Raw genomic sequence first — 12,131 nt, 5'->3', positions numbered from 1 at the left:
GACTAAAAACAGTGCATACACTGTTAAATTGAACCCTGAATGTGAAAGACAATCACATGAAACATTTCGAGAGTGAGGAATAGAAATTTAAGTGCCGAATTGATAGCCTGGGTTGTGTCGATATTTGGACATTATATGACACACGTTATTGAGAACACAATATCGACCATTTTAATACTGGAACGAAGGACAGGATCATCACCCCCAATCCCGATTCATATTTCATATTTTATTAGTGAGAAGAAAAGTGATAATAAACAAACTACATTTCAATTTTATCCACAATTTTGGCTTTATTACATAGTCTTGACACATGATAAACAATATCTGTGGAAGTTGTATACAACGTATCGTCATAATATTTAGCCAAGCAATATTGTGGGACACCAAAAATTCAAATGCGTGAAATTGTTCTTAAGGCGGTTGTATAATGTGTGAGTGCGACGAACTGTATTGAGAAACTGAACATCCATTACGTACCTGCATGTTTATCTGCGAAAATGGTCCTTGTCGCTACACCAGCATAGAGTTCGAATAGAATCGCTGGAAAATTGCAAACCATTCAGATTAATCGAACATCTAAACACGCATAATGCTGGTATCACCAGGATGTGTTCTTTCTCCTCACCCCCGTGGCAGTAAGTAAATTAAGAGTCAGCCGGGAATAACATTTAAATCAATTGACGACGACTGAGCTAGCGTCACGAATTTTCAAACGTCCACTGCCATGTATCAAGGCGAGTGACACCACAAGTGTTAACGTCGATCAAGGCGTGTCATCGTGATCGTATCGAATGACATTGAGTGGTCACACACCCCAGAAAATAGCACCACACACAGAACCCTGTGGTCATCCTTTGGTTATCTGTTTCAACACCACAGCACAAGGCACAGTGATCCTAGCGACTGTATCGCAGCAATAATCCTTTAAACAATCGTATAGTGAAGCCGGACACTCCATCTCCCATAATAGAGAGAAGAGTGCTGGCCACAGGTTGTCAAAGGCGCCAGATATTTCCACCGTGACTCCCAGAAGATAACATCACACGGAACAGAGATCAGTATAGGCAATCTTACTTATAGCATCTGCTGTTGATTTGCCTTTAAGAAATCCGAACTGCAAGTTGCTCATCGCGCGCAACATTCTATGGCTCAACGGACGACGAACAAATAACTTTCCAAAGGCATTACCCATTACGTTAAGTAGACGTATAGGTCGGCATGATTTTGGCAAGGGCGAGTCTTTGCCAGGCTCCTTTCTAATAATTACAACTTCTGCAGAATTTCCATCTGGATGTAACATGTTGAACCTTCAAGCAACAATTGTATATAGTTGTTAGATATGGTGCAATTTTGTGGGCCAGGCGCAGCAGTATTTGTGCAGTAATAGCATCTGGTTCTGGAGCTTTTCTCTTTGCAAACGAGTACATTGCGTTCTCCACCTACTCCGGAGAGGAGGAGTAAATGTTCCTCTCATTCGTGTATAAAATCCATATCCACCTGCCTGATCACTGCTTGGTTATCTGTATATTCAGGAGGATATTCAAGGACCACCTTGAGGAGCTCCTCATCCGAGTTTTTCCAGTCATTTGTCACTTCGACTGTGTCAGCTACTTTCAGTGTCAATAGTAGGACTGGAGAATGCATTTTCTCCCTCACTATCTTGTACGGGAGTCCCCAAGAGTCAAGCACCAAATTTGCATTGACAGAGTCATCCCAACTTTTCTGCCGGTGGTTGGTCAAGGTTCTTTGAAATGTGTGCTTTAGTCTTCTGTAGTTTGTTAAATGGAATTGTCATGCCTCCTGGGTAAAGGCCATTTGGTAGTGGCACTGAGCCCTTCTCATAGACTCCTGGAGCCAAGACAGCTGCAGTGTCCTCGGAGCAGTTGCCATGTGGATATACCTTCTCTTCATTGTAACTGCTATGGTGGCAGCTGCCTTTATAGAGACAACTAAAGTCTCTACCACCTGGTCTACATCAAAGTTGTGATCAGCCAGCTCTGGAGGCAGACAGTCCTCCTCTAGCAGGTCCCAATTGGCCATGCCATAATCTTAACAGTAAAATCCAGTCATCAGTCATTTGTTGACCACCTTGTAAAATTGAAAACTCAATCAGGTTATTATCACCTGTGGTCAATCCATTTATTACACACCAATTCACCACTCTATTTCCTATGATCACTGTGGTGAGGGTTACATCTGTGTTAGATGCAACTCCTGCTCTACTTCTATATGTTGCTGGATTAGCTGGCAGGTTCTCCACCTGCAAATGTTTCTCCATAATTAGGTCCTCAAGTGCAATACCACATGGATCTTGTGTCTGACTATACCGCAGTGGTGAATTAGCATTGCTATCCATTGCTATTATCACTAACTTGCCCTCTAAAGCACTCAGGACCTGAGATAGTTTGTCTAAAAAGGGAGCTATGTGTTCTCTGAACTGACAGTAAACATTAACCAAGTACCAGTTGGTATTCATCAGGTTGACCTCAACAACTGTTACATGTGAAGTACGTAATTGAGTTATGACTGTTGTTTTAATTAGCTTGTTAATTATTACTATAGCGGAAATTGGATTGTGTCCGGTATTTATCACTTGAGCCATCACCGGAAAGCCAGTGACTCTGCCAGAGGAAGAATGAGGTTCCTGCATTAATGTAATATCTGCCTCGCTTTCCTCGACCAGTTTTCTCCATTGTTCCATAACCGTGAAGCTACGCTTTGCATTAATTAGGAAAATTTGACACTAGTCATGGATGCCTGGCATAAAAATGGCTATTAGGTCATTTCTGGGAAGGATTGCAACTAATTCTTCCATACATCATCACCATTTCCTCTTGTAACTTTACAACATCAAATACCCTTCCTCGTCTTCTGTACATTTTGTGCACTAAGAGTAGTAACTCTGCATACTCCAAAGGTAAGTTTGCTGATGCCAAGAGGATGCAATCTCCTCCAGAGCTACAAAGGTAATTCTCCTACCATTCGGATGCCCAACCCGAACAAGTTGCCTTAGAGACTACGTTAAGAGTGGCGGCTCTTCCAGTCTTGATAATCTAATTGCTTCATTGCAGATGTTATATACATTCCCCGGTGGGCAAGCTCTATATGTGTATACAACATTTGGTGTTCGATCTACACTACTAGAGGAATCTTGTGAGGTAGGGTCAAAGGATGACAACTGCCACTTCTCATCACCAGTCACTAGCTGATCCACATACACACCACCTCTACTGGTATTAGTCACCACACCCAACACCAGGTTCTTTCCTTGTTGCTTGGATCTCGACACTGGAACCGCAGCCCCAGTGTCTTCTGATTCGTTCGATGTCCCAGGCGTCACCTCCAATTTCTCCACCTCGACCAGCGTCAGCTCTGCTTCTTGTCAGGACTGTTTCACTGTTGCTGCAACACACACACACACACACACACACACACACACCCAGCCTTGCCTTCGCCACCCATTGTTCCAGTGGCCTCTCCCATCTGCTGGGAAGTGTCCGTTTCTGCAACAGCAAAAAAGTTGCACAGCCTTTGCCACCGTGCCGCATCCCTCACTACATCACTGGGAGATTTTTGTGCTTTCTTGTTAGCGCCCTTACTGTGAGTCTCCATAGGCAGTTTGCTGTATGTCTCTGCACAAACTGGTTTTCTTATTTCACAGTATCTGGGTAAGTGTCTGTAGTCTTGAAATTTTCTGCACTTTGCAACAGCGGTATAGTCCTTAATGGAGACAGAACTGTAGCCAATGTATAATCTATTGGTATGTATGATTATTCTTCTTAGATCTGGTGCAACCTCAGCTGAGTGGTGTACCGTAGGTCGGTCTCACGGACCAGCTTTGTTTCTTAACTTGAATTTTTCGATGAAATCTGACTTAGCCATTAGGTCTTCTTACATTTTTCGGTTAGGGACAGTCGATTATGTCGTCGTGTGTGATACTTGTTGGATCGTAATAAATCATCATAAGGGGGCGTTGTTTTTGGGGTTATTCACAGTTAAAATGTTGTTTTAATTTGACATTGTTCATTAATTTGTCCAAATCCTCCTGAGAGGCCTTCTACTATTAATACACTCATAGTCACTATATTAATGCATATTTTGTCTTTCTTGAAATTAATCCTCTTTTAAAAATTCTTTTCTACCTTTTTAATGTCCTCTCCGCACTTAGGTTTAACAAACACAGTCGGCATGGTCTTTTCAACATTCGTTTCAATTACCTCCTCTACTGTTTGTGTGGTAGTTTGTGCAGCAGTAACTGCCACATACGTTGTCACTGGCTTTTGTAGTTCTTTCCTTAGTCTTTCAGTCTCTGCTGTATCTTCAATCTATTTTCCTTCGAGGCAAGCGTGTGTTAATGCCCAAGTTGGTAATGCCTCCGTCAAGACCCTTGTCTGTTCTGTCCTAATTTTCCCATGCCGCACACTCTGTTCGAAGAGATGAAGGATTAGCGCATGGCGATCAGCAACGGGCGTTGACACCAAAGACTCAGTTGTTTGCCAGGCAGTATGCTGTTGTGTACTCAAACCCTTTATGCGAAGTCAACATTCCGGCCATTTGCAATGGGGAAATAGTTGTAGACAGGTTTGGGTATACTTCATTGGCATCAGCCATCATTCTTGATACTCACTTTAGCATTTGTGATGTAAAGGCTCCCCTGTATACAAAATGTCTTTACCATATATATACCTGAGTGTGTTGCAACTGGTTTCTTCTGGCTTTACAACCAGCCCGAGTTTGAGGGCCAGCTCAGTAAAAGTCTGGATAAACAATTTCTATTTAGCAGTAGTATCATCTTGACCTCCATGAAGATATGATTCTTTATCTGGATATTGCTCTGGTATGGGGATCAGAATTTTGCAAACTTGGTTATCTCCCTGTCCAAGTATGTAGCTCTTCTAACCAACCGTGTTCCACTAACAGGAGAAGACAAATGGTTATCAAAGTCCATCCCTTTTTGTCTTAGTCCCTCGAATCCTCCTGTGTGACCATACCATAATGTATCACCCTCCTCAGGGCATCCCTCTGGATTCTCTATCAAGCTAGTAGGTGGGATGACAATGCCACCAGACACTGTTTAAAACAACCAGTGAGTTCCGAACAGTGTGTCCAAGAACGAAAAGAACTTATACGTGGGAGGATAAGTGTGACGCAAATTCCAAGATGAAAAGTCAAATCTGCAAAGTAGGCTTAAATGTTTTGGTGGGTCTCGACTAGTGCAGAATTTCTTTTCATCTACGGTCATGGATTGCTGAGGATAGTACGGAAATATGATTTTGTGAATGTTTGACTCTGTGACTACAAAATACAAACGCATTTCCAAAACCATCATAGAAATTGGCAGGGCAGTATTTTTAATTCTCTTTCTTTTGCGTACAGTATTATAATTTTCCAGCTATCTGGAATCCTTCAATCTGCCACCAGCTTGCATATCTCTTCAGTTACAATATTGATTCTATTTAATATCTCTTCTAGGATGCTCCTACTTGTGCTCCCATTGGGAGGGATGTATCCTAGTTTTTGTGGACAGTAAATGGCTCTTAATTCTTATCCTAATGAGGCAAGAGTCTTACCTTCTATCAGTTCTGTGTAGTCAAGTCTGTAGTCAAAATGAAAGGTTTTACAGAATTTTACTAAACTCATGTAGGAACGTGAGCTCAGAAGAGTCCACATTATCAGTTTCACCTCACGTATCCAAAAACTTCCAAATTGACTTTCCTCTGAAGGAGTGTTTGTTTTTGACTGGAGGAGATCTTCCATGGTTATAGGAATAGGAGATATAAAATCTTCTTTTGAGGAAGTGTACAAACTGTGTCTGAATGCTTATGTGTCTTCCCTATGGTTTTCACTTTCCAACAACTTGCTTCCTCATCTACTGTTGATGACCCAGTGTTGATAAGCTTCCTGTAACTCTGATAATTTGTTAGGTGACAGTTGGGCTGATCTGATATAGTTTGAGAACTCTCGCTGCACATTGCTGGTTAGAAGAGGACATATCCCCCTCAAGATATTGAAGGTATATTCTGCTGATTTCTTCAAACAGAGAATTTCCTAACTTCTCAAAAGATCCATCATAGATGCTGTAAATATTCACTAGAAATTGTTTTGATAATTTTCCAGGTATATTTCTTGGTAAGGTGTTATGACACCAGATGCAAAAGGTCCTAGCCAGTATGGTGTCACAGATCATCATGACTTGCTCATAATCTAATGCGTGAACATTGTCATCATGTTCATTGTCAAATGCGAAAAGACGCAAGTGACCCGAACAGTCGACTTTTTTCAAACCCCATATAATTTCGTTGTGTTCTTTCCAACTATTTTGAAATGCATCGTCCTTTTTTTCTGGCTTTTAGAAATACATCTCCTTAAATGTATCGAATCCCATGTGTACCTAAGCCTTCTTAAATCTTTTGCTGAAATTCTAGGAGTGATGCGGGCTACTGCCGTACATAAGTATTCATGCACCTTTGTGACAGTTTAAAGTACAATGTTGTACGCATCTTGGTAATGTTGAGAAACCCGCGGATCCAGTGGGATGCTCTCATCAAATAGGGTTTGTAATAATTTCCCATAAACTTTCTCAGTGTCAATTTTAACAGTGACTGCGGAGATGTGTAATTGTCTTAGCCATGTAAGGACAACACTTGTCCTCTGGAAGGATTAAACTCTCTTGAATTTCTTTTCTGTTGGGAGACTGGAATTCGTGGATGTCTTCCTCATAGTTTCATAGGTATGGCGAGAATCCGCCAGTTGGCACTGAGGCTGTTGCTGTCCCGCCTATGAGGTGTGGGTGAGTGTGGCAAAGGGCGGCACAATTCCTGCCGTTGAAGCACGGCCTCCCAGAAAAGCGGCATTCAAAAATTGATACACATAGTTTCATGGGTGCATTTATATTTTCCTATTTATTATACGTACGAAAACCCACTTACTAACACTTTTGTGTGGGCATGCTACTGACTGAACAATGCTACATGTTACAATTGTGGTTACTTTTTAAAGACAACACAAACGAAATTGAAACACCATTCTACTCTATTGTAATGGACATAAATTATCCTCTTAATCTCTCTGGGCCACTCCCAGAGAGTTGCCTGTCCCTAGTCAGCGAGGAGGTGGTCTGTTACTATCTTGCAGAAACCACTGAATAGATACATTAACTGCCCCCACCACCCATTTTGAGCAACTGACTGTTACGTGGGTGTTACGTGTATTCACAAATAACTATATACACGTAAATTGGAAAACAAAATTCAACTTTTCTTGCACTTGGGTTTTTAAATATACACACTGTTTCACCAACACCAATCATACTTCTAAATGGTGTAACTAAGAAATAAAAAGTTCATTCTACTCACAATTTTCCTCTCACTGAATGCTTTCCTTGCACTTCTCAGCAGCCTTAACCCAGGCGGTCCAGCAATAATCTCCATTTCCTGGGACGGACCTACTATGTCCCATTTACTTTAACATAATCAATGCCAAATGGTGTCCTGTCGTGTGCATTTCAGTGTCTTCTTAGGTACAATCGCTGAGCTTCTAGACACAGCATTTGCCAATTTAAAGAGTGTTTTAAAGTTGTCTTCATTGTTCAAGATGTCAACAATGTCGTGTTGGTAGGAGCTCCCTCTCCTCTGAGGTATTGTACATTGGAAACTTACATGCTCCGGAGTACTTTTTTGGGACCCACAGTTGCACCCGGGCAATGGTACCTATCTGGTGTAATTAAATCGGGTAGGGTCCATGGCCAATCAGAAAGCGTATGATGCCTCAGAGAGTGCACTATAATCTTATTCTTTAAACATGGAACACTTGGAAAGAAAGTGTGTACTCTCCGACCCGTCTCGTCTCAGACCAATCCCATTCCTCTTGCCACATGTTTAATATCTGTTCCTTTATTGCCTTGATGCTTGTGAGGGGCGCACCCATTATATCACGAACACGTTCAGTGTCCTGTTTCTGTAACCAATAAAAGGCAGCCTGCTGTCGGATTGATTAAACCCTACGGACACAACCCCGTAACAACCAACAGGGCATCTGTTGGGCCGGTGCCAAAAGCACCTATACATCTGAGTAAAACGTTTCTTTGGATTCTCCAGACTCCCAGAGCCGTGCTCACCGGGGTTCGTCTGTGGGCCCACACACTTGCTCCATATCGAAGGTTTTCCGCATAGGCAACAACACCCAGTACTGAAGCATCCCTCTGCAACGTGTTGAACAGAGGTTCCATATTAATATCCCAAAAAATAAAAGGAAACAAAACTGATCCCTAGGGACAACCCTGGGATATCGTTTTAGATACCACAGTCCCAAAAGCTGCAATCCTGGCAAGTCTATTTCCACAGTAGGCCTACAGATACCCATACAGCTGCCTGGGTCACCCCGTCTCCCACAAGTGAGAGAAAAGCGCCGGTCACCAAAGGTTGTAGAAGGCCCCGAGATGTCTACCATTATTCCCAGAACATACCTTGCTCTGGCTGAGTGGACAGTCTGTGACACCTCGTTGATCGCATCCTGAGTGGAGCGACCCTTTCGGAATCGTCAATTTACGGTTCCAGCAGTGCCCGGCGTATTCCCTGCTGCTCCACTGTATCTTGTTCTTCTACATCATCAGGCAGCAGAGTGTCCAGAAGCACCCTTGCTGCCCCAGCCCAAGTTGTTGTATTCTGTCCCCCATCCAGTTGTAAAGTGGACAGCATTGTAGGGGACCTGATGATTCACTCACCAGTTTGTAGGGGCCACCCCAGAAGTCCGTCTCCAGCTTGTCTCTTAACAGATTGTCCCAAGATTGCTGTCTGGTCTTCTTTATTAGGTTCTTATATCTCTGTCTGAGACAGCGATATATCTGTAAATGTTAATGTCTTTTTCCTGGACAAAGATCCTTTGGTAGTTGCCCCGTGCCCGTCTGACAGACCGCTTGAGCGCAGTTACTTCTGGGGACTGCAGAGTTGCCTGCCAGCAGACATACCCACCACTGAGAAACTGCCACAGCGGTAGCCATCTCTATAGAAGTTACCAAGTCTCCCATTGCTGTGTTCACGTTCTCTATCTCCATGTCAGATCCCAGTTCTGGAGGACTGAACTCCTGTGCCAGTCAATCTCAGTCAGTTTTCGAGTAGTTGTATCTTTCTTCCCAGTCCCCAGCCTCTTCTAACACCACAGTGTCGTACTAAAAAAATATACAATTATGGTCACTGATAGGGAGATTTTCAACAACTCTCCAGTTAATTACATGGGGCGCTGCACTCTTAGTTGCCAAGGTGACACCTATATTGGAGACAGCACCCGCACTACCTGAAAAAGTGGGTGGCTGACCAGTCTGATTTAAAAGTTCTAAGTGTGTCTCCATAGTTAAATTTTCAAGCTAAGAGCCCAGCTCATCCTGCTCCACACTACGCTATAATTGGGACCTGGCATTAGCGTCCATGCATACGATTATTGGCTGTCCTACTAATGTTCTTAGGATCCAGTTCAGCTGATCCAAGAAGACTACAATATGCAGCCGAAATTGGCAGTAAGCATTAACAATAAACAGTCTCTGTGACATCAAATTACGCTTAACCACTGTTATATGTGCATTACAAAACTGTGTGAGAACAGTTGTTTTAATCAACTTATTAAATATCACAATCACTCTCGTAGGGTGCTCCCCAGAGAACACCACCTGAGCGGTTGCAGGAAATCCTGTAGCTCGACCAGCACAGGAGCCTCGTTCTTGTATCATGAGGACATCCAACCTCTCTTCCTCTGTTATTTTCCTTAGTTTGTGCATAACCATATGGCTATGCATGGCATTAATTTCTAAAATTTCAAATCTCCCCATTATCCGGAGCATAAAAAACATGCAGGCGGCTAGCGGGCAACGGCTTTGATAGATCAGATACGTTTCTACTGTACATTTGTACCATATCTTTAAAGATTTTGTAGACATCAACCCCTTCTAGCATACACCTGCTCAACCAAGATCTTGAGTTCATTCGGTCTTGGACGGAATATTTGCCGCCTATGATTGAATACAGTCCCCGTCCTACAAGGCTGGGTATGTAATGTCTTCCCCGTAATTACGTTCCTTTCGAACAAGCTGCCCCAGAGCCACTGTTAACAATGCAGTCTCTTCCAACCTTGATAACCAACTACTTTGTACAATCTACAATCACCATTTTTATTTACGATATTTGCATTTGTTGGACCATTTCGAGCACCATGTCTTGTAGGGACAATACCCTCTTTATCTTCCCCATCTTCTTTTAGGAGTACTCGTTCTGCAACCTCTTCCACCTCTGGTCCCGAGGGCTGGTATGTCAGCCGACTCGTAGCTGCTTCCACGTTGGCATCAGTCTTGATGCCGACATTCACCATCAGACAGCTGGTTAATCCTGAAGGATACACAGAACTCGCAAGTGAACCTGTGGAGAGCGCTTTACCGATTAGCATCCCTTTTACTTTACTCTGGCATTTCTTTCTAGGTGCTTTAAGGGTCGCCATAATCGGTTCATTGAATCGTCCTATCAAGAAACATTTCGTAGGTGGGGCAGTTCTTCGGTCCTCCACACATTCGACTTCTCTTTTTACACGGTATACAAAACAGAGCCCTATCTTTTTTGGACAGTCCTTCCTCTCGTGCCCTGACTGCCCACAATGGGCACATGCATCCTGAACTTGACCGCAATATGATTTACACCTCGGCACTTGGTACACGAAGGTACTGCCAAGTAGTCTTTAATATTCAGTACTCAGTAACCAATGTACAATCTTTGTATTCTCGTCAAGAGTTTCCGTAATTGTGGTGACACTGACAAATTCTTCCCTTGTAATCGAACATCAAAATTCTGAGTGTATATGGCACCCAATAAGCTGTTTGTGGACATGAATAGAAGTACTTCATACAAACACATTAGAGGTCATCTGTTTCATAGAGGTGCACACTTCAGTTTTTGTACCAACAACTGGTTCGTTAGTATTCTTTTGCTATCCTCCTGAGAGGCTGTTTCAACTATTAATAAGTTTTCGAGTGTCTTGGAATTGTTAATTTTGATCTTATTCCATTTCGAATCAATACATTTTTCAAATGCCGTCTTCACAGCTCGAATATCTTCACCTACCTTAGGTTTAATAAAGACTCTAGATACAATTTTCTTTATGTTTTGCTGTATTGTCTCTTTAAGTGTCAACGCTTTTATCACTGGGGCACTTGCAACCGCAGCATATGTTCAAGCAGCTACTGGTTGGCTTCTGAACTGCTCATTCTCCTTCTCCAACGCCATATTTCTCCCTTCTAGTTGTGAATTAGGCATTGCCTATCTAGCTACACAATCCCTAGTATGGTTTATTGCGTAGATGCTTATCTTCCCACTTTTGATGCAAGACTCTACTAACTTAAAACACCGCACTTTTCGCTCAGCAACAGTAATATTCGCTTCTAGCGAGGCATCCGTCGGCTTGGGGGAGGCTACATGCAGCTCGCTTACTGGTCTCGCCCCTTGACTAAGAGCTTTCAACAACTGAGCTACTAGGTTTAGCATGCCGTGGGTACAGCATACTAGTCGTCTTCAATGCCTGCGTCACCAAAGTTTTCACCTGCTGCCTTACCGGCTAATCCCGGCCACATTCTGGGAGAGCGGATTCACTTTCCATTGTTAACCTCATACTATGCCGAGCTCACACGCAAGGCCAAGGATCCGGTCCTTCTCAGGTTCTGGGGCGGTCACCCAGACATTCAGGGATCTGGAACAAACTAACCTAGCTGTGGACATGTCACCACACCCCAGCTTGGCAGGTCATGTCCCAGAAACCCAGAGACACAGCGAAGGATCCTTGACGGCTCAGGCCGGAATCCCACCCTGGCGAGACAGGCCGTGAGAACATGTGCGTGAGATGTTCAGCGCACTTGTTGGACCCCTACCATTTGGTCGCCTTAATTGTTAACGTAACGCACCGCAAGAAGATGGATGGGGGCACTTGGGAAGGAGAGACTGTGTACGCATCCTTCGCCTGAGCACAGGAACAGCAGCAACCAGAATGCAGTATCCAGATCGAAAACTGACCAAGTTACTGTCCAGTGAGCACATCCCACACCCGTGACGCCTGTTTCCCGCTGATGTGAAAAACGTCACCATGTGCACACCGACACC

The sequence above is a fragment of the Schistocerca cancellata genome, unplaced genomic scaffold (assembly GCF_023864275.1).
Source record: "Schistocerca cancellata isolate TAMUIC-IGC-003103 unplaced genomic scaffold, iqSchCanc2.1 HiC_scaffold_1140, whole genome shotgun sequence".
Classification (NCBI taxonomy): Eukaryota; Metazoa; Arthropoda; class Insecta; order Orthoptera; family Acrididae; genus Schistocerca; species Schistocerca cancellata.
The sequence above is the reverse complement of the archived record's forward strand: the minus strand, read 5'-3'. Positions refer to the sequence as shown.